This window comes from Hermetia illucens, chromosome 6, assembly GCF_905115235.1.
Source record: "Hermetia illucens chromosome 6, iHerIll2.2.curated.20191125, whole genome shotgun sequence".
Lineage (NCBI taxonomy): Eukaryota > Metazoa > Arthropoda > Insecta > Diptera > Stratiomyidae > Hermetia > Hermetia illucens.
The window spans coordinates 46,185,756-46,212,205 of NC_051854.1; positions in this window are offsets into that span (position 1 = coordinate 46,185,756).

Sequence of the window (26,450 nt, forward strand, 5' to 3'; positions counted from 1 at the left end):
GAGAGCTAGCCTAGAGCACCGTTTGTCGCATTACTTCGGGCTAACCCCTGAACTCTCCCGCCATGGGTAGCTTTTAAATCAGGGAATTCCTTTCACCAACAGGACGGAAGAGGAGCAGGGAACAGTTATCTTCTAAACTTCTTTGGAATGAGAAGAATCTGAATGTAATGCCCAACATAACTCCAACTGTCAGTCCTCCTCATCATCTCCTCGACAATGTTGTGTGGGGAGAGACCCTCTGTGTTTAAATAGAGCTGTTGACGAACCCCATCCTAACTTCCACAAGAAAAAAAGGTGTGATGAGTGTCGTCCAATCTTGTGCATGTAAGACTGAAAAGTCAGTCTCACCATGCTTCCAATTCATTTACGCACTTAAGTTGCCAATGTGCCGCGCAGTCCATCTGCCTCTAGTTTCATTTTCTCAAGAAAGTTGCCACTCATTTAATGCACCCCTTGGCTCGTCTTCTTTCCGTTTGTATGCAGTTTGGCGTTTCTTAGCAAAAACGGCAATGGGGGTCACCTACGCGATCATCATCACATCCGGTTCACTGACAGTGTGGTACGCAGAAGCGGAGTGGGGAGTGGGGTTTATAGGCTGCCAATGAAATGGCTTCTGGATGGCCCTCAGGTGGCCTGTCCGCGTCTTCTAAAAGAAGTTGTTACCACTTTGTTTCCTCATCACCAAAACAGCGGAAGGCAAAAGGTGGTTCGGTTCAGAGAGTATGAAATACCGCCAGCAACCAAGGAGGAATTGAGGAGAAATATGTAGTAGGATCGGCGATAACAAGGTTCCAGGTTTGGATGTCATTCATAGCAAAGTTTTGAAGCTGACAGTGAAGCCTAGGACTGGTCTTCCCGTTAAGATCTTCGAGTCGTGAATAAAAGAAGGAATATTTCCTGCTCAGTGGAAAAAGCAAAAGTTTGTTTTGCTTCCTATGCCCTATAAGCCACCTGAAGATTCTGCATCATGTCGCTTGATCCGCCAGTTGGGTACCGTTTGGTAGATGATAGAGTCAGTCATATTCGGTATAATTTTATCTATCGTCAAAAGAAGGAATTGGCTGTCAGAGCACTACTATGGCTTCCGGCGTACCCACTGTCCGGTGGATGCCATATGGACAGTGGTAAGCCTGGAAAAAGATGTACTGAATTCTGATAGCTACCGTGCTGTGTTGGTAATGGACGTTAAAAATGTGTTCAATTACGCCAACTGGAAACGAATTAAAGGGGCATTGACTGTCATGGGTGTTTTTGGATATTGGACGAGTCTCGTTAAGAATTATCTCTACGAGATAGGACTGATCTTATTATCTATTATCTCTACGAGATAATTCGCAGACCAGGTACGGATGAAGACCCTAAAGAGTACGTCGCCATATCAGGGGTATTACAATGTACGGTGATGCTTCCTTGGTTTGCGCTTTCTGGTTCCAGAGGAGACTACGAATGTCGGTTTTGTGGATGTGGAGGTTTACGCAACGGACATGGTGAGAGCCATAAAGGTCTGCATGGAAAAGGTCGAGCTGACCTTAGCAGATGGAAAAACTGGGCGGATCTTTAGGGGGCCGCTAGATTATGCACTTTAAAAGGCAGTGAGTCCCATCGCGATACTTGCAAAAATATTGCCGAATATTATAGGGTCGAAACACTTCTAGCCTGGGTGGTACAATCCATTTTACTTTACGTGTCGCCTGTGTATGAGGAGACGCTTGCAAACTCTCTGAGAATGAAGCAGGCGCATTCGGTTTACCGACTGGTGGTTAAGAGGGTTAGAACTAGATTAAATGCGGTAGTACCGATGGTGATGGGCATCATCGTCATCGACATTCTGGGGAAACAGGTTGTGCCGTACCATTCAAGATTCCTTCATACATATTGCATGGTAAATCACACACAGCAGCGTACAATGTGGATAGAACGAGTCTTGAAAGGGTTTGTGGGCGCACAGGCTCATATACAACATTGGGGTATGTTTTGAGCGGAAACAATGGGAGACCAACCAACACATCACCCAGTTCCTCATGGAAGGCAGTAATTATTATAATATTATTATAATGCGGTGGGATATTAAAGGATGCAGAGCATGTGATGTTTCAATGCCTTGCGATGGACAGAAGAATCCTAAACTAAGTAATAGGTGGGAGCTTGAGCCCGGAAAGTGTAGTTGCGGAGATGTTGAGGTGAAAGGAGAACTGGCTCACGATTTTCTTAGCAGTTGTAGATAGAGAACGAGCTGGTGAAAGCAGTTATAATGAACATAAGGGAAATAGGAGGATCAGACGATCGGCCTAAGTGGCCGAAAACGACCTAGAGGGAAGAGCTATCCCAGAAAACTAAACCCGTAAAGACTGAAGCTCCATCAAAGTGCTCGGTTGACACGTTCTCATACGCCTCTGTGCTAGCCAGGCTCGGGAATGTGGGGGGGGGGAGGTCTTTCGAGCACTTTGATCTCTCACGTGCCATTAATACAAAATTAACGTGCCTATACCTATGCGTCGGTCCGCATCGGATTTAAAAATAGCCAACAAACGAAGGAATTCGCGACGGCCTAACGAAAGAAAAAAAAACCAGAACGCGAGCTAAAACTGGAAAATAAAAAAAGGGGCGACCACGCGCGTGGAGCCGTAAGTCTCCGGATCCAAGTGACGTGATCGAGAGGGAAGATCCACGACGGGTCACAATCCCTTCTGCCTCAGATCGTTATTGAGACGCGCCCCCTGAGGTTTCCTCCCTTCCTTGACAAACTCAGGCCATTATTTAGAGGATGTCCGGCAAACCTAGAACCTAGGAAGGTTTTGCGGGGTCAAATCCGGATAAGTCATGTTTAAGTTGTCGGACCACTTCAATACGGTAACTTTCGGAGTTACTGTGGAAGACGTTGTCGTAATGCCGCGCAGTCACGTGCGTCCGATGGAAGAACGCCCTGGTGACTGGGGATGGGCTCTGGAATTCGACATTTGCGACATACGAGCGCCCACAACCGAAGCAAAAGCCTTTAGGATCCTCCCAACAGTCTCTAAACAAATGTCCAGTTTGCCGATAATTCCAGAAGATCAAGTCTAAATCACGATTTTGAATCTCCGACTGAGGATTTCCTGAGATATTCTTTATGTCAACACCCTCTTCAGATTCAGCTGAATAGTTGTACAATTGGTTAAAGACCCTGTTTGAGAGACGCTCCTCTAAAATTTTGCTCTGCTGGACTAACTTACGCAGCTCGGGAACCGTAGTAGCCGGACAAAAGAGAAGTTGCCTCTGAACATCGGGTCTCAACCCACGACGTAGCAACTCTACCAACTTGTCTTCCGTTAAGGAATTTTGTAGTCTATTGGCTAGCGAACGTACAGCTTTATAATAGCTGTTGAAATCTTCAGACGGACCTTGTATGCGATCCGCATGAGTTCAAGGATATCCCAGTCATCTAGAGAATCCTTAGCGAAGTTGGCGAAGAGCCTCACGAAAAGAAGTCCTCTCGATTCGACCGACACACTCTTGGTAGTCCCAGTACCAATCTGCTGCTTTATCTCTGAATAGAGTGTGCACATAAATACGCTGCAGGTCGAAATCCTCCTGTAGGGTTGCGTTGGGCAAGGCCTCCACGCGGAAGAGAAACTGGTTGATGGGCAAAGTTTTTGATGTGCCATCAAAAACCAAGTCCCAGGATGCCAAAATTGTGTAAGCACGATCCGCTGCCATGGAATTGAGCGGTCGTGCCTAGCATCATAAGGAATCATCATCGTCAGAGTCGTTGAAATCGTACATATAGTCGAATCCGAATCTGTCGTCATATTGGTGCAAGTTTTCGGATTCGGACCTGTCGTCAAGTCCGTAAAAATTTCCATTATGTCTATCGACATGTCTGTAAAAATTGTCTCTATTCAGTCCATCGTCACGTCTGTCCTCAAAATGTACTGCACGAGTTGAAGCAGGCTGATGTTGAGCTGCGTGATGCACTGAGTGCGCACTCGGGTCCGGAAACCTATGGCTCCACGCGCGCGGTCGAGCCGTTTTTTTATTTTCCAGTTTTAGCTCGCGTTCTGGGTTTTTTTTCCGTTAGGCCGTCGCGAATTCCCTCGTTTGTTGTCTATTTTTAAATCCGATGCAGACCCACGCATCGGTACAGACACGTTGATTTTATATTAATGACACGTGAAGGATGAATGCGCTCAAAGGACCCCCCCACCCCCCGCCCATATTCCCGAGCCTGGCTAGCACAGAGGCGTGCAAGGACGTGTCAACGCAGCACTTTGATGGAGCTTCTGTCTTTTCGGGCGGATCTTCACGGTCAATTTCGTCAACTTTTTAGTTTTCTGGGGTAGCTCTTCTCTCTAGGTCGTTTTCGGCCACTTAGGATGATCGTCCGTTCATCATGTTTCCCTTAAGTTCATTACAAAGTAAAAAGGAAGAAAGTTGAAAGAACGAGAAGCACGGATGCCTAAAGGCAACTCGGCAAGGAAGGATGAAGTTGGAAGTCAAATTACTGCCGGTAGGCGAAAGTTTTTGTGGAAGAATCTGGGCTCCTAGAGTGGCTTTTTATTGTCCCTTAAGAAGGGGTGCTCAGAGGTGGCGGCGAGGAAGATGGGGCGGCAACCCTATCGGTCAAAACAAAACCAAGTGGTCGAGGAGAACCTCCGGGAGACGCTGTAATCACTTTGGGTTGCCGGCCGTGATTCAGTAGGCGAATGCTTCAAAGGCCTAATCAGGGCGATCAGACCCGAGTCTACACGGGGACTCATCTGAAGTGGCAAATTGGTCACGAAACCTTACCAGGGGTATACTGGTACCATGGGAACCGGGAAAGCCCCTGGACTCACATACTTCGGGTGAACTCCTGTTGTATGTGAGGACAGCTCGGTTATTTGCGGTTGGCCCCCCTAGTGGGAGTTTCATGGTGGTTGTGGTTATGCTCAAGCGAGAAGAGACCTTCGGGCCTCGACGTGGTGTTGCGTATCAACACGGGTGCCGTACTCCATAGTTCGGTAGAGATTTAGGTAATTCTTGCATCCACCAGTATGAATGCTAAGCCATGCACTTGGTATAGACTGGTACCGTTGTTGCTCATCTCAGCGGGGCTCTGATTGTGGTCACAAAATCAATCCGTGTCTGAAGAGGACCGTAGGATTAAGTCTCACGACAGGTGCCTACGTAAAACACTATGGGCTTCACTGCCCCTTAAGAAGGGTAGGGTTTTTAACGAAACGTTTGAAGGAGTAAATTACCATATGCGAAAAATTGGAAGGTGGAGGGGGAGATGACCCTGCATTTCATACATCGCTACCCCGCCTTTTCAGAGCTTAGACGAAGATGGAAAGTTCTGAGCCTCTGAACCATTCAATGGGCCTAATAAACGGTCTGAATCCTTGGAGTCAAAGTAATCTTACCTCACTTATTTTATGACGACTGACTTCCATAAAAGTTTTGAATTTATTGTAACCTAATATCGGCAAATATTCGGAAATAAATCCATGTCCTTTGTTATTAATTAGCAGAGCAAGTGCATCATTCAAGAGACTCCTAGTTGCCGATGAAGTTTGGAGCCTGTAATTAGAGAAGCCTCTTAAAGGTTTGAATTGCCCTCCGCATTATAAATAATATATATTCCTAGGATTCCCAAATCAAACCTTCCAGTAGGGGGGAGGGTTAGGTCAATGTACACGAACTTTTCAGCCCAGACTTTCTTTCTACTTACCATGTTTACCTGCCAACAGGTAGAAGGTTATCCGGCAACAATTCCTTCTCCATCATAAACGCTCGAAATAGCCCAACATTCATTAATCCGCCAACACAAGTTGCAGAGAAAACAAGGATCGTAACGGCAGTACTTGTTAAACATTTTTATTTACATTAGAGCGTAATCGCACGTTTGTCCTAATAGCCGGAAGGCTCTACAAACGCTCACATGTGGAAGTCCTCACACGTGCTCGGTTGCTGCAAATAAAACCACACTATCTAATTAAGTTCCTGACCAAATGACGGTGAGCTGGACCGCAAGGATTCGACCTGGATGTTAACGACAGTCGGTCTATTGCTTTCCGGCAAACCTTCAAGGAGCTTTGCTACCATCCCGACCCCATGTAATTGCTTCTGAAGATCCTTAAGGACATAGTAAATTTAATACTAAACGTTAGCCCCAAATCATTAGCAGGATAGGGCGAGTGTTGTTTGTATGTCTATTTGTTTGCAGAGTGGATAATACGTGGGGCATGGGAGGACGAATTGAAATTGAATGAGGAGATAAAGTGGGGAAATGACATGGCATTAGGTTATTGAATCGTCTGTAAACCTAAAATTAACCACAGAAACTCATCGGCAGCATCAGTTGATGGGAAGGATATTTTTGAAAATATATGTTGTGTGGTTTGTGGAAAAGGATTATTAGGGATTGGGTTTAATTCATCCCGGCCACATTTTCCAAATATAGAAGTGCATTTAATGTGGGTGCCTTGTATTTTAGATGCAAATAGAAATTTGGTGTCCACCAAGGCTCTTTATATACTTTTTCCAAGTGGTGTTTTCACCAGCCAACTATGATCTTCAGAGCCAACCCGTAACACTCACTAAGCATAGCAGCTCCTTACCCTGCAACTAGAGAAACCCTTAAGGTCCTCGAAGAACTGTTTACCTAGTGTCTGCAGCTTGGTTCTAGCTAGAACTTGGCAATTGCAAAGGAAGCGCCTTAGGGTTTCTCCCTCCTCTCTATAGTTTTAGCAATGCGGTTTGTAGGGTATGTTGAGTCTGTCGGAATGGTCTCTTATAGGCCAGTGCTGCATTTGCAGTACGATCGGGTCCTGTTATAGGCGCGATAAATCCTCATTGATTTGATGCAAGGGGTGAGCCTTCGGGATCTGACGTCAAAGGCTGTCAAAGTAGTGCGGGTAGATTTCGCCCCTAAGAGTCGCCAGCGGGATGTAGTCTATGCCCATCGAGGGACTGCCAAAAGCAGGGTCCTGCCTGATGAGTCGGTCTGCCACCCTTTCATCTCTATGTTCCTATGACCGGAAACACAGAGGAGGGCTTCGCTGTCCAAGAACCAGACTCACGTAGTGTGAGAGCACTGACGTTTCAGCGTATTTAATATGAAGGTCTAGGTGGACCAGATCTGGGAATACATTGAGGGCATCTGTCATTCAATTGTACTTTTTGTTCAGTGTCTGCCAACACACAATAGAACCGTTCGTTAGGATGGGATGAATCATAGGTGTGTACACATAGAGAATCATTCTTGGGCGACACCCTATCTCCTTACAAACATAATTTACATTGAATGACCATTGTTAGTTCAGCCGTAAGCTCCGTTTTTGTCAGACATATTCTAGGTTAGCAGTTTGCAGGCTGCAGGCACGCCTTTCTGGACTTACCGTCCTTGATTTCACTCATAACCGCGGGAAACATCCCTGGTGCTCATATTACCAAGTCATGGGCATACGCCACCACCTTCACCCCTGCTTCTATACAATATGCGTAGAATTTCACTTTCAAACAGGCCACCGGAAAGATCAACAACAACATCCTGGGACGTACTTCTAATTACAGCTCTGGTTAAATGACTACTTCCCAAATCAGACTAGATTTCTTAGCTTTTAGCACGGACACTATCCGGCTTGTGCGCATTGAACCGGTATTAGTATATCACGTTCCCCAAGCGAGCGCTGATACGTCGTGAGATCTGGTATCAGCTAAGTGTAGACCAGGACTCAGGGAGCTGGGGTAGGGGTTTTGTCCACGGGGGTACACCCGTCCCTGCCTATTGTGGCATGCACACTTGCACACGATGCGGTGGTAAAAACTTTCAAGGAGATAAAAACTAGAAAACTGACGAGAACTGTTATGGAGAAGGAGCACAAAAATGAGTCGTTCCCCGCAGCGCACAGAGTAGGAAACAGTAATTGCTGAAATACCCAACGAAATACCGAAAAAAATGAAAAAGAAGGCTCGCAAAGTGATGCGACATGAGGGGCGGGGAGAGCAACTTCATTATTACGCTGGGTTGATGTTCCGAAAAGAGGTGCAGAGAAAACAGCTGAACTGAGCGCAGGTTACTCTGTTTGCGAAAGTCGAGGTACAAAATCTTATAAGGAAATGCGTGACAGTTCTCAAGCGCATGCGATTTATAATGGGTTTTACAGAAAAATGTCAGCAAAGGCATGAAAAACAACCTTATAGAACTAAAGGAACTCTTGGATTGCATTTCTTTCTGCAAGTGGACGTGGAGACTAACAGAAGATGCGCGAAAAGCGGAAGCAACCGGACCCCCATCGAGAGTACCGTAAGGGATAACTGAATCGCATATAACCTGTAGTAGAGCAAACAAGAGAAAAGGCTAAGGGACTAAGGGGCATCTAAAGTTAACTTCATACAGGTACTCTCCCGGGTTCAAAAGGACATGGTGAAGGAGGACAAGAGGAACAACACACAGCCTTGTCCTCTGCCTAATGTTAGAGTGGATACGAATGGTGAATTACTGAAAGAAAAGGTGGGGAGATGAAGGAGGACCAGGCAAGACTCTTGCGCAAGCCCTCAACGAGGTTCGTTATAGGATCAAGCCCGATGAAAGCGGAAGTGTTGTCTATTTGAAAATGAAGGGTCGTGGAGTGCTATTCGAATTAGACCCGAGGATTTTTTTTTTGTGGGGTAGGGTAGGTGAATGCATTTACGCACACAGTGTTGGACTCCCGATTCGGTACGTCGTCGGGCTACCAACTAAACACCTCCCCATCGTCAGAGAGCTAGCCTGGAACCATTTGTCACATTACTTCGGGCCAGCCCCCGAACTCCCCCGCCTTGCGGAGCCTTCAAATCAGGGAATTCCTTTCACCAACGGGAGGGGAGAGGAGGAAGAGAACTGTCAGTTCAAGGAACACCCTGCCATTCGGCTCCTCCACCGGTCGAGTTCTATCTTCTTAGCAACGAGAAGGGCCCGAACGTAATGGGCAACACGGTTCCAGCTATCAGCAGTCCTCAGCACCTCTTCCACAATGTTGTCTGGAGAGAGATCCCCTGTGTTTAAATAGAGCTGCTGACGAACCCCATCCCACCTTCCACAAGAAAAAAAAGTGTGGTGGGCATCGTCCACAACTCCATTGCAAAACACACAATCCGGAGAACGCGCCTTTCCAATCTTGTGCAGGTAAGACTGAAAATTTCCATGCCCACTTAAAAATTGGGTAAGGAAATAGTCAGTCTCACCATGCTTCCGATTCAGCCACGCACCTAAGTTGCCGATGAGCCGCGCAGTCAATCTGCCTCTAGTTTCATTTTGCCAAGAGAGCTGCCACTCGTCTAGAGTGTGTTGCCGTTCTTCGCGAGCAACCACCTCCCTTGGCTCATCTCCCTTGCGCTTGTATATGGCCTGACGCTCCCTAGCAAGAAGGGCAACGGGGATAACTCCCGCGATCACCAGCACGGCCGGTTCAGAGACTGTGCGGTACGCAGACGCCACCCGTAAAGCTCCCCGTCTCTGTACTTGCGCGAGGCGTTTACGATATACCTCCTTGTTAAGACCGCCAGCCCATACCTCTGCGCCGTAGAGCAGGGCAGACTGCGTTGAGCTCATCAGGAGACGTCGCCTACTAGACGTAGGACCCCCAATGTTTGCCATTACCCTATTTAACGCCGAAACTCCAGCCGCAGCCTTGTTCGCTGCTGCTTGGATTTGCTCAGAAAAGCTCATCTTTGAGTCAAGAGTCAACCCGAGGTACTTTACCGCCGATTTTGACTCGATTATCGACTCGCTGAACGATATGGGACGCAGGGTCGGAATTCTCTTCTTAGTCAGGATGACTACTTCGGTTTTTTCCAGTGCAAGGTTGAAACCATGAGTAGTCATCCATCCACTTACCCGTCGCATCAATATGCCGAGTCTGCTTTGCGCCTGTTCGACAGTGCGTCCAGCAACAAGCGCTGCGACATCATCTGCGTAGCCGACCAGGCGCGACTCTTCTGGCATGTCGAGTTTAAGCAGACTGTCATAGGTAGCGTTCCAGAGGTCCGGCCCTAGGATGGATCCCAGTGCTACCCCCGATGTGACCTCCATCCACCTTTGACCCTCTAGTGTTTCATAGAGCAGGGAGCGGTTCCTCAGATAGTCCCTCAAAATCCGTAAGAGATAGTTCGGCACGTTGAAGGTATTGTCTAGTGTGCCTAGAATGTCTTTCCATCTTACGGAATTGAAAGCGTTTCTGACGTCAAGCGTTACGTGGAGCACCACCCGTCGAGTTTGGCGGCTATGTGCCTCTGCTCGTCGAACGGCGTCCACGACTTGCATGACAGCATCAATTGTCCATCTCCCTGCTCAAAAATCAAACTGCCGGGGAGATAAATCTCCGGCAGCGCGTATCGGGGTCGCCTTTCCCTTTAGGGATCAGCACAAGCCTCGCAACTTTCCAACGAGCAGGGAAAATGCCCTCTTTCAGACAAGCGTTGAATGCGCCGAGCAGTAGGTCTGGCCGGTGTTGGAATACCAGTTTGTACACCTCTGCTGGAATACCATCGGGTCCTGGCGCCTTCTTGTTTTTCATAGAGAGGACTGCCTGTTCAAACTGTTTTACAGAGAAAAGTGGACAGTCCTCTGCGCTCTCCGCGCCGACGTCACCATCCCATACAGGGTGTGCAGGGAAGAGTGCCCTCACAATGCGGTCCATCTGCTCGGCCTTAAGTGAACAGGGTTTCCGCAGAGCCCCGATTTTTCGGGTTACAAGTTTGTAACCGAGTCCCCACGGATCCCCATTCACCTCGTCGATCAGATCTTGCCAGCAGCGAGCTTTGCTCTTGTTTATTGCGCTGCGGAGTCTCCTTTTGGCTGATTTGTACTCCATCATTATGATACATGCCTCCTCTCGGTCGCCTAGACGTTGTGTTAAGCGGCGGAGCCTGTGACATTCCTTCCGGAGCTCTGCGATTTCCACTGTCCACCAATACATGGGAGGTTTGCCGCGCCTCGATGTCTTCCTGGGCATGGAGGCTCCGCAGACCGTCGTTATCAGGTTCATAACTGAATTTACGACAGTGCCAGCAGCGGCGCCACCGCCCCCAGGAGTACCCTTCAGCGTGGCCCCACCTGTTCCCAGAGTTTCGACAAACTTCCCGGTGTTCACTTTCGCGAAACTGGGCCCTTGTTTCGGTACTGCTCACTGATGAGTACTAAATCAGCTTTGGTCTCCGCAGCGAACTGCGCTAGCAACTCATGAGCGGTTGCACTCCGGTGAATATCGATTTGTAGGATGCGAATCATATTGACGGTGTCCTAGCTCTTTCCAGTTCTGCTCTGAAAACTGGACACTGCCCCGATCCCGCAGTGTGCGCAATGCTCTCATCAGTCACGCCACGGTCCCTGCATAGGACGCAGCTTTCCTTTTCATTGCAGGTGTTCGCTTTATGGCCAGCCTGACCGCATTTACGGCATGTTGCCCTTCTGTCAGGTCCCCGACGATTTGCAGATGTGTGCCTATAATCCAAACATCTGTAACATTTGGTTGGGGCGGCCCGAATTCGTATCCTACACACTACCCAACCAATTCTGATTTTCCCGCTGTTTAGAAGCTTCCTCGCGTATTGCTCGGCAACTTCCACCACACCGAGTTTTTGGCCTCGGGAGTTTGCGGAGGTGATACCAATCCAGACATTGGTTACCTCCGGGCATTCACGTTTGATGGCCTCTTCTACCTCGTTCTTTTCCGTGAGACAGTCAAGGTCTAGGATTTCTGAAGCACACATGGGTTCCAGGCTAGAAACCAAAGCTTTTTCTCCTAGAAGCCTCTTGACTGCTTCACAGAACGTGACTTTATTTATAGTCTTCGGGCCTAGTTCGACTAAGACTCCACCACCCTTCGTTTTACGTATGGAAGGCACCTCTGCTCCGTTGTCTTCGGGTTTGATTTTGTAACGGATTTCGCTGAGGACTTCCGCAAAAGTCTTGCCTTCCGTCGGCTTAATAAGCAAAGCTGGCGGTCTAGTCCTCCTTCGTCTCCCCACCTTTTCTTTTGGCACTCTGTCCTTCGTGTCCGCCTTAGTTTTAGGCAGAGGTTTTTCTGATGGCGCGACGTGTTGTTGTCTTCTGATCCTCTTCGCCTTCTTCTTTTCAGCCCTGGAGAGTACCTGAGTGAAGTCTCCTTCAGATGTCCCTTCCTCCTTTCGTTTTTTACCAAGTTCGCTCTGCAATGGGCTGTCAGCCATCCGTTTGGTACTCGTGGTGTTCTCCTCGGGAAGCGCGGTTGTTTCTGCTTCCTGCGGATTTTGTCTTACTTTCCATGTTCGCCTATAGTATGAAATCCTGTCCAGGAGCTCTTCCAGTTCGATTAGCCCGTTTTTCACCCCCTTACCGACGTTTTTCTGAAGGAACGTCGAAGATCGCATGTGCTTCACAACTGCCGTGCATTTTTAATAAGTCTTTCCTCTTCCACTTGCGCCAGAGTAATCGACAGTCCTCCCACTCGGCTTATATTCGAAACCATTTTATTAGTTTCGGCAGTTTCCACTGTGCCTCTTTCCCCAATTACAGCACTGTGCTGTATGGTCTGGGTTCCTATCTGTGTTGCAGGTGCTGCATCACTTTCCGAGTCTTTCTCTCCGTCTGCGCGTCCCGATGTCTCGTCGGGTATTTCAGCCCTTGTTGCGTCCTTCGCTGGGCGCTGGGGCGAACGGCGCATTTTCGTGCTGCGAATAAACGCAGCCAGCTCACTCTCCATTTCTACTATCTCCTCGTTTCGTTCGTTTTTTTTCTCCATTTGAGTTGTTTACCAGCGCATCGTGTGCAAGGGAGCGGGCCGCAATACTCAGGAATGGGTATAATCTCGGGGACACAGCCCCTACCCCAGTTCCCTGAGGCCTGACCTACGCTTAGCTGATCCCGGAATTCGCGGACGGATCAGCGCTCGCTCGGGGCAACGCGGTCTACTAACATCGGTTCAATGCACACTACCCGACCAGGGTCCCGAAGGGGCTGGCTCCTGATACACGTCACAACTACCACCTTGGCAGAGCTAGGCTCACATCACCCCATCGACGTCGACAGGGAGTTGTCGACGGCTCCGGGGACTCCCAGTGTGTCCCGGCGTGTATCGGTCATTAGCAGTTCGCTCTTCACCGAGAAACTTTCTCGAGGCTACTACCTAGGACGCAAGTATTATGCCAGCTAGGGGGTCAGAACTACTTGCTCGGACACCTCGGGGACGCCACTCCCCGTATCGTAAACGACCCATGAAGGATCGTTGACGATCCCTGAGGGAGATTAGACCCGAGGATAACAGATAAAGGTATGTTCTGTGAAGCAGTCAAGGGGTACTGGGAGAGAAAGCTTTGGTTTCTAGCCTAGAACCCACGTGCTCTCTGGAAACCCAAACCTTGATTGTCCCTGCGAAGTCCCGATGCCAAAAACTCATTTTGATGTAAGGAAGGAAGGAAGCTTCTTAACTGCGGAAAAATCAGAATTGGCCTGCAACCTGCCGGGGACCTGACAGAATGGCAATATGCTGAAGATGCAGTTAGGCTGGTCATAAAGGTAATACCTGCAACGAAAAAGAGAGTTGCGTTTTGTATAGGAATCGTGGTGCGTCTGATGAGGGCATTGCGCACACTGCGGGCTCAGGACGATGTCCAGTTTTTAGAGCAGAACTGGATTAGCGAGGAAGCTGTTAATATGATCTGCATCTTACAGATAAATATTTAGCGGAGTGCAACCGCTCACGAGTTGCTAGGGCAGTTCGCTGCGAAGACCAAAATTGATCTAGTACTCATCAATGAACTGTACCGAAACAAGGACCCAGTTTTATTGCACCTCGACTTATCGGGTGCCGCTGCTGCCTGGCCTCAGGACGCCCCCATCTTAGGCTTTGTCTGGATTCGGTGTTTAGCGCTGAACGTTTTTTAGTGCCTATCTCACACGGAATGAGACAATGCTGGACTTTCGACGCAGGTTTGATAGTCTGGGGGACGCTATGTTGGGCACAGTGGGGCAGATCCTGGTCGGCGATGGCTTTAATGTCAGGGCATTTGAATAGTTGAAATGAATTCTCGAAATGGCGGCGTGATCAGGAATTGTAGTTTTAAAGAACGGATCCACCCCAATGTTCTGGCGCCCAGGCTGCTAACTAAGCATTCTCGACGTACCCTTCGCATCGGAATCACTGGTGTCGCTGGTGGATGGGTGGCGAGTCTGAAAGACTTCTCTACATTGCCTTTGAAGTAGTTGAGACGAGCTCTCGATGTTCGAGATCCCGGCGCTTTTCTGTGCATGGAATGAAGATGAACACCGGGAGGTTTGGAGGGCATTTCTGGGATTGGGGACGCTGCAACTGGTACTGTCGTAAATTCAGTTATGAACCTGATAACGACAGCCTGCTGAGCTTTCCTGCCCAGAAGGCACCGTGATGTGGCAAGCTTTCAATATATTGATGGAAAGCGAAAATTGCAGAGCTTCGGAACGAGTGTCAGAAACTCCGTCGTTTAACACTACCTCTAAAACACCGGGAGGAGACATGCATTATAACGATAGAGTACCGATCAGCCAAAAGGAGACTTCATAGTGCAATAAACAGGGGCAAACCTTGCTGGGGGCGCGTGGGGACCCGGTTATAAATTGGTAACTCGAAAATTCGGGGCTCTGTGGAAATCCTGTTCACTTAAGGCGAGCAAATGGACATCATTGCACGGGCGCTATTTCCTGTGCACCTAGCACGGGATGATGACGGCAGTCCGGAGAGTGCCGGAGACTGCCAAGATTTCTCTATAAAAGAGTTGAAAGAGGAGGTCTTCTCTATGAAAAACAAGAAGGCGCCTGGGTCCGATGGTATGCCGACAGAGGTTTAAAAACTGGTACTCGGCATATTCAAAGCTTGCCGGAAAAAGGATAGTTTCCCTTTTCATTGGAAAATATTGGGGCTTGCGCTGATCAGCAAAGGGAAAGGCGATCCTGAGTTGACGTCTTCATATCGACCACTTTATGCTTGACTCTGCTGGGAAAGTGCTCGAACAGCTCATCAAAATTAGACTCACTGAAGCGATACGTGTTTATCCTCACGGCAGTTCGGCTTCAGAGCAAGAAGATCCACAGTTGATGCTGCCATGTAAGTTGTGGATGTTGTTCATCGAGCTGAGGCACACAGTCGCCGACTTCGACGGGCGGCCAGAATCTTGTTGAGTTTTCCTGAAGTAATGTTTGGTCACCTCCTTGTAATAGTAATGATATTATACCATTGTCTTCCTTCCATGAGGTTCACCTTTTCCTATCTCGCCAAGATGTTATCATTCTTTTACCCTGAAGTAATATGAGCAGAATGATAATGGTGGCCGCTATCGTGACGATTCCTGGAATAGTGTGTTTCTTGATTTCGTCAAGAGATGTTTTGTTAAAACTTCGTTCAGAGTATCTTGTTTGTGTTTCATCGTAGAAGTCAGCTGCTGTCAGATTCACATTCGTGAGTTCTTTTTCAAAGAGTCCTCTACCCAGCTTCGAAGCTGTTGCATCTTCTAGCAATAATTCTTGCATTTGCTGAAGAAGATAGTCATGCTTAATTTTCATGTGTGCGAGTAGCGTATCGCAGTGCGTGATGTCTGTTAACTGCCTTGTACAATGACACACCTCAATCAGGTCCCAAGTCTCCAGTAAGTTGTTTCTATCTTCCAGAATGTCCTTCACAGGGAGATTTACTTCTAGCCCCAAATTGCCTCTGAAGAGCTGCACATATCCCAGGTTTTCAATGTAGAAACCACTGATTGGTCTAAAAATTTTGAAATTGGCATCTGCAGTGCCAATACTCAAAAGTGAGAACAACATTATTGCAGGGAGCAATTCTTCTTTTTTGGATTGATCCTTCGTAGGTGGATCCACTTTTCGTTTTATGTCTTGTGGCCCTTTGGTACTTGATGGTTTCGAATTGGGGAAATTCCTTATGGTAGGTTGCTTCTTCAGAATTCTCGAGATGTGTGAAGTTACTTCCAGTTTTGTTGTGACATTGCTTTCAGGAGGGATATCTACCGGGAGCTGACATAGGTTGGTTACGGCAGTTGGTTTGGGTAGATTATCGTGGTATCTTCTGTCTGTCTGAGTCGGGGTGAACTTCTTGTATACGCGCTAGCGGCTACTTCAATGGAGGTATCTTACCAACCTTTGGATTCTCTGTGTCCTGCGCCCATTTGGAGGCGCTGAAGGGTATGCAAATACTTTGCCGACGACTACCTTTTCCAAAACACCTGGTGTATTACTGTGTGCATTAGCATTGGGATCTGGAAGTGCAAGCAGCGGCTTGCCGATCAGAAGGTGTCTAAGTGTTAGAGCTTTAAGGTCCGCTGGGTTGCCAGAAATCGGCGTTAATGGTCGCAAATTCAGGCAGGCTTTGATCTGGCAAAGAATGGTAGAAAACTTCTCGAAAGTTGGAACTATCTTCGCCTCGTCAAACACCGGCTGCAGGTATCTCTTTATAGACTTGATTCCGGCCGCTCATAAGCCACGAAAGGGAGAAGAAGCCGAAGGTATTAGCTTCCATGAGATACTATCTTTGGCCGATATTTTGGTGATTTTGTTGGTGGAGGATTTAATCGCTTCTACGAGGTCTTTCTCCATTCTGTTATCTGCTCCAATGATTCAATGATCCATGACCAGTCCTCTTCGGTAGTAAACCTCTTGAAAGCAGGAAGAAATGCTTCAGTTGTCATGTCGGTAACAAGCCCCAGAAGATGGATTGCCTTTGTGATCATCATCATCATCAACGGCGCAACAACCGGTATCCGGTCTTTCCCTGCCTTAATAATGAACTCCATACATCCCGGTTTTGCGCCGAGGTCCATCAACTCGATGTCCCTGAAAACTGCCTGGCGTCCTGGCCTACGCTATCGTTCCATTTCAAGGAGAGTCTACCTCGTCTTCTTTTTTAACAAAGATATTGCCCTTATATACTTTTCGGGCTGGATCATCCTCATCCATGCGAATTGAGTGAGCCAACTGTAACCTATTGAGCTGGATTTTATCCACAAGCTGAAGCTCATAGATTTCGTCGCCCATTCTCAAGTAGGGGTCAAAAATTCCTCCCATGATTCTTCTTTCGAACGCGGCCAAGAATTCGCAATTTTTCTTGCTAAGAAGCCAAGTCTCCGAGGGATACATGAGGTCTGGCAAGACGATCGTCTTGTACAGTAAAAGCCTTGACCCTATGGTGAGACGTTTCGAGCAGAACAGTTTTTGTAAGCTGAAATAGGCTCTGATGGCTACCAAAAACTGTGCGCGGATTTCATCATCGTAGCTGTTATCGGTTGTGATGTTCGACCCTAGATAGGAGGAATTACCAACGGTCTCGGAGTTGTAATCTCCTATTTACTTTCTTCCCGCATGACCAGTGCGATTTGATGTTGTTGGCTGGTTGGTTTTTGCCCCCATATACTTTGTATTGTCCTTAATGATTTCAGCCCAAGATTTCGCGCCGCTTGCTCGATCTGGATGAAGGCAGTTTGTATATCTTGGGTCATTCTTCCTATGATGTCAATATCGTCAGCATAGGCCAGTAAATGGGTGGACTTGAAGAGAATGATGCCCCCCACATTTACCTCCACCTCACGGATCACTTTTTCCAGGGCCAGATTAAAGAGGACGCATGACAAGGCATCCCCTTGTCCGTTGTTGATGTCGAATGGTCTTGAGATACGATCTACGAATGACCAAATAAACCGAGATGGAAGGAGTTACCAGCGACGTATAGCTGGCTGTATGTCACCAGCAGACCAAGGATTTACAATGGATAGAGACATGAATTGGCACTAGAGGAATCTGGATTAATCCATATCAGTGACGGCTGCGTTAAGTGAAGGGTATGTACCTTCGCTCAACTGACACGACTGCCGGAAAGGTGGACCAAGCATTTACCACGGTAGTCCAGCCTGATGGATGCACAATGCGTCAACTAGATGCCCTGTGTGGAGTTGCCAAATATCCCATTAGGCGCGCCCACCGGATCCTTTTCGCAAAAGCTCAAAACTCACCAATGAGAGCAACATTGCTCCTAGCCAATCGAGATTTGTCGCGGGACTCGGAAAGGAGCTTGCATAATTCTCGCATTGACTTAATTACCGGTGCTAAAAAATACGAGCATGAAAGGCAGCAAATTACAACAGTGTTTTTTCACTGGGGGAGCGCATAAACGAACTCTGTGAGTTCTACAAAGAAAAGCGGAATACCCATCAAAATATCAGGGCTCTGATACGTGGCATTAAGTTGTCCTATATTAGGGCGGTGGGGGAGATAAATGCCCAAGCGTCATGTGGCAAAGTCATGCGGGAGACGCAGGTGACGCCTCCTCAACATAAGGTAGGGACGGAATTAGTGAACCTCTTGGTGCCCAGCAAGCGGCCAAGGAGAAAAAGGCCTCTTCGCCGAAGAAAGCTGCACCGGAAAAAGTTCCGGGTAGTTCTTCCACTACGGCCCCAACTTTGACGAAAGGGGAAGAGTCTACAGCTCGTAAACCGGAGCAATGGACATAGGTGGCAAAAAGCGCAGATGGAAAAAAAGAAAATTCTTCGGGAAATAATCATTATTTCCAAGAAAGGAGATATGTCTTACGCCGATATCCTTCGGAAAGTCAAAGCCGATCCGGAATTGACAGACCTAGGCGGCAGTGTGAGCCGTATCAGGCTTACGCAGAAGGAGGTTTGCTGCTGAAGCTAAATAAATTTGGCGAGAAGACAGTAGGTAGTTTTCACAGCCAGGTGGAGAGGGTGATAGGTGATAGGTGAGCAAGCTGAAGTAAAAGCTTGAAAGCAACAAATAGTAATCGCGTGTAAAGACCTTGACGAGGTTACATCATGAGAGGATAGCTGTGTTGCGCTAAGGGAAAAATTCAATCTTAGCGGAGAAGAAGAAACTGATTACCGCGGGCAAGGTAAAAATAGGCTGGGTCGTGTGCCGACTTAAGGAGCAAATAGCTCTCACACACGAGCAGATACTCATGTGAGTTGCTGTCATGTGTTATTTAATTTGTTGTAATAAATTGTAAACCTTCAACAACAATAAAATAAATAAATATCTCTCAAGAGATGTTTCAGATGCCTTGTTTTCGGTCACTTTGCGGCAGCATTTACTAGTGAGCACGTTTGGCGAGAAGGTACAGGAAATTTGGAGATGAGGGCCCTCTTATCAAAGACTTCACTGGAGATCCGCGATGCATGTTTTGCAAAGCGAAAAAGGGAGTGGACGGCCAGCACGTTGCAGGCATACAGGAGGTTGATACAATTTAACCTCAACCACTGTCAGACAGCACAAGCCTTGCTATCGCAAACTATTCGAGAGTCGAACATGGACGCGGCGGTCCCGAAATGTCAACGGTGTCCATATTTACAGCTGCTATACTCCTCTAAGTGGAACATTAGCGCAATATGCTGAGATGCAAGACGGCATGGTGTTGGGTGCTAGGGACTTCAGTCCCAAAATCATTGTCGGCGTTTTCAATGCGCGAGCCTTAGACGGGGGAAGTCGAGTCACTAACACCAGGGGCCAAATCCTGGTTGAAACCTTCGCAGAATTGTACATGGTACTAGCCAATACTGGATGCGTGCCCACCTTCCGAAGCAGAGGGCTAGGCTCAATCGTCTATCTGACTTACCTTAGTGGTCTTTTTTTTTTTTTTTTTTATGGATTGAGGTGGAAATCTTAGAAAGACGTTGCTGCGCCAGGTTGGAGCAGTGTGTGGAATTCACACCCACTAAAACCACCCCCCCTCTTCCGCCCCTCCCCGCGGGACCACCGTGAAGTATTACTTCGCGGGGGAGGCTCTGGTTCGCTATACCAGCTCGTCCATGTCACGTCTCCGTCGCGCCGCCTTCCGAGCTCGATCCAACTCCAGGAGTTTTGTCTGCACCACGGCTACTGCCTCATTTACCGCCATCCAGTTTTCCTCCGACTTCAACATCTCGTCCACCAGGTTGGAAGGCTCGATGTCCGCCCCTAAGATGCTGTTCAACCTCCTTTTCTGCTGCAGAAATCTAGGACAATGGAACATAACGTGCTCCGGGTCCTCGAGTGTAGCACCGCATTCAGGACAGTTGGGGGACTCGTCCAACTCGAAGCGATGCAAGTACTTCCTATAGCCACCGTGTCCCGTAAGGAACTGTGTCAGGTGATAATTCAATTCAATTCTCCGTGCTTTCGGTTGACCCATTTCTCGATGCACGGGATCAATATATGGGTCCACCTGCCCTTGTCGGAGTTATCCCATCGTTGTTGCCACTTGCCACACAACTCTCTCCTGATGGCTTTTCGGAAATCCGCATTCACCTCGGCTGAATTTGCTTTCCGTTTTTCGTAGAGCCAGCATGCCTCGCTCGCTAGAAGATCTATAGGGATCATTCCTGCGATAACACACACTGCCTCCGTCGACGCCGTCCTAAATGCGCTGCACACCCTTAGCGCAATTGGCCGGTATGCCGAACATATCTTCCTCCGGTTGACAGCGTGGTTCAACGCTCCCGCCCAGACAGGGGCCGCGTATAGCAGGATCGACCTCACCACTCCCGCGATGAGTAGCCTGCGACTATACTTCGGCCCTCCCAAGTTAGGCATCATCCTTGCAAGGGATGAGCTGGCATTTGCTGCCTTCTCTCGCGCATAATCCAAGTGTCCCTTGAAACTCAGCTTGGCATCGATCATCACCCCCAGGTATTTGACAACTGATTTTGAGACGACCTCACGATTACCAACCTGGATGGTAACCGTGTTGTTCTTCCTACGGTTGGTAATGAGGACCGCCTCCGTCTTTTCGTCCGCCAGGTCCAGCTTGGCCATTCGTAACCATAACTTGATGGTATGAATGGCTTCATTTGCATAAAGCTCCACATCCTCGGGATGCTTTGCAATTGCAACTACCGTCAAGTCGTCCGCAAAACCAATTAGCGTTGTCTCCTCCGGCACGCGAAGGCCAAGCACTCCGTCGTACATTATGTTCCACAGCAGCGGTCCCAATACAGAACCTTGAGGCACACCTGCTGTCACAATGTACTCCTTCGGCCCGTCGTCCGTCTCGTACCAGAGAAGTCTGTCCGAAAAGTAACTCTCGATGAGCCGAGCCAAGTAGCTAGGAACACCCAGTTTGGCCAAAGTGTCCTTAATCCAGCCCCAGTTGGCTGAGTTAAAAGCATTTTTGACGTCCAGCGTCACCAGAGAACAGCATTTGCCCATGGCCATTGCATTTCGAGCCAATTCCACGACCTTTGCTACTGCATCGACCGTAGAACGGGCTCGCCGAAACCCATACTGCCGCTCTGAAAGACCACCCGCTAGCTCGATGAACGGGAGCAGCCTGTTGTATATCACCCTCTCCAACATCTTCCCCATGGTGTCTAAGAGACAAATAGGGCGATATGAAGAGGGCACGCCGGGTGGTTTTCGGGGCTTCGGTAGCAAGATCAGCTTCTGCCTCTTCCACTGGGCGGGAAACACTCCTTCCGCCATGCACGATTCGAATGTGCTTGCGAACCACCTTGGTCTGGCCTTGACCGCCACCTTCAGAGCCCTTTTCGGAATTCCGTCCAATCCCGGAGCCTTGCTGTCCCCAATACGTCTGCAGATTTCCCAAAGTTCCTCTTCGGTAACATCAGGGATCGAGAAGACGTCCTGCTGAGCTGCCAGTTGGGGTTCTCTTTCATCCTGCTCCTGCTGCGGGAAAAGAGTTGCAATTATTTGCAACAAGAGCCGTGGGCATGTCACCTAAAGTGATTTTCGCCCACGGATTCGAATTAGCCTCCATGCAGAGCTTCTGGTAGCATTCCCGCTTGCTTCTCCGAATGGCCTTCTTAAGGTTGCTTCGCAGATCCTTGTATTCCTCCTCACGCTCCTGGTGCTCCGGCCTTCCCCTTGTCCTGTGGGAAAGTCTCCTCGCTCGGAGACAAGAGGATCTCAAGGCAGCGATCTCCGTGTTCCACCAGTAGTTTGGCCTCTTGCCGTGGTGCAAACGACGGTTACACGCTGAGACAGCTGTATGACCCTTTCCACCGCTGTTCCATCCGGATCATGGGCTCCCTCCAATGCGGCCAGGAATGTCTCCTCGTCGAAAGCTCCGATAAACCAGCAAACCGCCTTAGCTTTTCCACCTCCAGAGCGTCGTTGACTGCTTCCCCGGTTTCCAATGCGGAGGAAGATGGCCTGGTGGTCACTGTGGGTGTAGTGCTCACTCACTTGCCAAGCCATCCCCCTCACCAGTGAAGTGCTAACAAATGTCAGGTCAACGATCGAACCCGACCCTCTTCCTCGAAAGGTGGGCACGCATCCAACGTTGGCCAGCACGATGTCCAGCTCCGCAAATGACTCCAACAGAATTTGACCTCTGGTGTTCGTCGATCGGCTTCCCCACTCCAGGGCCCACGCGTTGAAATCGCCCGCAATGATTTTAGGGCTGCGGTCTCTAGCATCCAACACCAGACTGTCTAACATCTCCTCATATTGTGCTAAGGTTGCACTAGGAGGAGCGTAGCAGCTATAAATATGGACACCGTTGACCTTCGTCCTTATAAAACCGGCTGCCGGGGGGGGGGGGCCATGACTTCCTGAATGGCCTGTCTTCCGCACGCCCAGATTGCGGCGTTGCCAGACGCGTCCACCGCCCAAGTCGCACCGCCGTAGTTTCTGTACGGCTCGCAAATAACCGCGACATCGACATTCGACTCTCGAATGGTTTGTGAGAGCAGGTCCTGAGCTGCCTCACAGTGATTGAGATTGATTTGTATCAATCTCATTTGCCTGTGCGGTTCAGCTCCCTCCTATATACCGGACATCTGCTGCTTCCCGCAATATGCCGGCCGTCCACGCCCTCTTTCCCACTACATAACATACACCGTGGATCTCCGGTGCAATCTTTGATGAGGTGGCCCTCTTCCCCACACTTCCTGCAACTCCTCGACCTATCATGCTGGCTAGTGCATGCCGCCGCAAAATGGCCGAAATCGAGGCATCTGAAGCATCTCTTTAGAGAGATTTGCTCCCTGAGCCTGCACGACCCAACCTACTCTTACCTTGCCCGCGGTAATTAACTTAATAGCTGATTCCGCCGGCAAACTAATAATAGCGGTCTGTGTGCCACCATATGCCTTCTTCATCCTTCTTATGGCACTCTGGTCTATATCACCAAGGTTGAACTGTTGCTTCAGCGCAGCACAGGTGTCCTCCTGTGAGGTGACTTCATCTAGGTCCTTGCATTCGATCACTATCTCCTGTTTCCGAGCTCTTACCTCAGCTTCCTCTCCAAGTACACTTTCCACCTTCCCGCGGAAGTTATCGGCCGACTTGTCGGCGGATTTATTTAACTCCAGCATCAGATCCCCTCTCTGTGTTTGCCTGATACGGCTCACACTATCCGCCAAATCCTTCAATTCCGGGTCTGGCTTCACCTTTCGGAGGATGTCGGCATAGGACATATTTCCCTTCTTGGAAATAATTATTATTTCCGGGCGGAGCTTCTTTTTGTCCTTTTTCCTCTTGTTGCTCACCTTAGTCCATTGTTCGGGCCTCCGGGCGTTGGTTTCTTCCACTTTTGTAGGTGTTGTGACTGCAATCGTGAGATTACCGACTTTCGCGGGTACTCTCGCCGGCTCCGCCTTCTTTGGTGAAGAGGCTTTTTTCTTCTTCGGGACTTGCTGTGGACCAAGAGGCTCGCTGGTACCGTCTCTAGCCCGTTTTCCTGTCTTCTCACCTGCTTTATCACGGGGAGGCGTCACCTGCGTTTCGCTTCGCACAGTTCATTTATTCGTTCCCCGAGTGTAACGAACGCCATTCCGGTATGTTCCCGTTTGCTTTCGCGTCTTGCGCCACAAGGAATGATCTCGATTAAGGGACTATTCGTATTTCTTTCAGAGTCCCGCGACGAATCTCGACTACCAAAAAGAACCATTGTTCTCGGTGGTGATCTCCCGAGCTTCGAACTCCTCCTAAAGGGATCCGGTGTGGACCTAATTTCCACTCCACCATTATCTCTTGTAGCATTAGATGCCACAGTAGCCAAGTTTCCCACTACTGAGGCACTGCGGTCGTTGGATATCGACGGCCGGGAGCCCGCTTGTTCACTCCCAAAAACCGCCGGCACAGGGTTTCCGAAGCCCTGCACCGTAAGAAAACTACTTTTCTCCTCTTCCATATTTGGTTTAATTTCTGGGTGTCCTTCCCATAGCCAATTTTTATCCACGGGTGGGCATTTACTTCCCACCTACCCGGCCTGCGCATAAGCATGCCCATACACGCACATCTCCGGATGCGTGCATGTGTACGCCCATGACACATTCGCCGAGCATTCCCTTATCCGCACGAAGGGACGCGCCTGATGGGAGATTTGGCAACTCCGCACAGGTAGCTTAGTGGTCTGCCGGGTGAGTGAACACTACACCCATAGTGACCACCAGGCCATCGACATCAGGAGTGGGCGAAGCGACGGTCCAGTAAGCAACAGAAGCGGAAAAACCAGGATGGCTGCGTGCTCCACAGGAACTTTCGTGGAAACTTTCCTAGTGGCATTAGAAGAGCTGACACATCCGGCTCTACAATGCTGTGACGGAAGTTCCACCACAGTAGGAAGCGAAACTACTGGTGGAACCAAGAAAGGACAAGAGGGAAGCCAGAACATCGGCAGTCAGAGAAAGAATACCGCGAAAATATGTCGAATTGCTACTAGCAGTTGTGCCTTGAGGCGAATCGGTGGGGCGGTGCGTACAAGGTTGTAATGAACAAAATTCGTGAACAAAAATCACCACAAATGACGTGCCTGCCACTTTTGTTCAAAATAATCGCAATTCTTATCCCCCCAACAGGAAGAAAGTGGACCTCAACCAACGGTGCAACAGGACGTCTTCACAATCCCCGGGGTGACCGAGGAGAAACTGCGAGAGGTTTTTTAGGATGAATTAGGGATAATAAGGCTCCGGGATTGGATAGGATTCCGAATAAAGCATAAGCACATTCGAATCGTGCTTGGAGGAAGAAGTGTTTCTCGCACAGTGGAAAAGCAAAGGTTTGATCTGCTAGCGAAGCCTCAGAAACCACCTGCGCACCCTCTTCAGGAAAATGTTGGAGAGGTGGTATACAACAAGCTGGTTCCCTTCGGTAGTGAACTTGGCTCGGGAGGCATTGGGTATCGGTAAGTGCTGTGCGGTGGTGAAACTGGATGTCAGGAATGCCTTTAATTCGGCCAACTGAAGTTGAATTAAGGGCACCCTGGGTAAACTTGTACCCCTGGTTGCTTAGCTTGGATAATTGAGAGTTACCTCTCAGAGAGACTTTTTTGTTGCAGGATGGACCACGGAACGAAGGAATATGTTGCGATAGCAGGTGCTCCTCAGAGCCCCGTGTTGGGGCTTCTGCTGTGGCACATAATGTATGCCGGAATGCTCGGCCTTCGCGTGCCAAAGGAGGCAGCACTGATTGGTTTAGCGGACGACCTGGCGGTGGTGGTAGTTGCAAAAAACATTCCGGACATAGAACTGTATGAAAGTGAAAGTTCATGCAATCAAAGCATGGCTCCAAATGGTGAAACTGGACCTGGCGGAAGATAAGACGGAGGCGGTCCTTATTACAAATCGTAGGAAAAACAACGCTGTCCAAATCCGGGTTGGCAATTTCAAGGTCGTTTCAAAATTGATCATTAGATACCTGGGGTTAATGATCGATGCCAAGTACAGCTTCAAGGGGCACATGGACTATGCGCGCGAAATGGTAGCAACGGCTAGCTCATGTCTAGTAAGGATGATGCCTAATATTGGAGGGCTAAAATCTACTCGTCGGCTGCTTATTATAGGGGTAGTGAAATCCATCCTGCTTTACAACGACTCCTGTGTGGGCGTGCGCACTCGATAACATAGTGAATCAGGGAAGGGTAATTCCGCAATTCCGCTGAGGGTGTGCGGTGCTTATGAAACGGTACCAGGTGAGGCAGTGTGTGTCATTGTGGGGATGATTCCCTTGGATCTTCTAGCGGATGAGGCACACTGCCTCTACTGGAGAAGGAGGATAAATCCAGTCGAGGTGGCTGCGGGCTTTCGAAAAGCCACTAGGAAGGAGCTGCACAGGGGATGGCAGCAACGGAGGGATAATTCCGAGAAAGGTCAATGGGCCCATGCACTGATTCCGTTTATCTGTCTAGCGGAAGTATGGAGAGTTGAAATACCACCTAACGCAGTTTTTTACGCGACACAGTGAATACAGGAAGTACCTGCATCGCTTCGGAAGACCCGGAACATGTTATATTCCACAGTCCGAGATTCTAGAATGAAAGAGGGTGGTTAAACGACGCTCTCAACTTCATGGTGGCCCCGCGGTGATATAGGTGGAGATGTGGGTGTGGTTTTAGTGCGGGAGAGTCCCACGACCAAATATTTAGTCATCCTCTTATCGTAATGAAGTTAACGATCCTATCTGCTCAGCATCATCATTATCATTCTTCTTTTTCTTCCGCCTTTGTCCCGTTCACAAGCGGGGTCGGCTCGTCGTGATCGGTTTC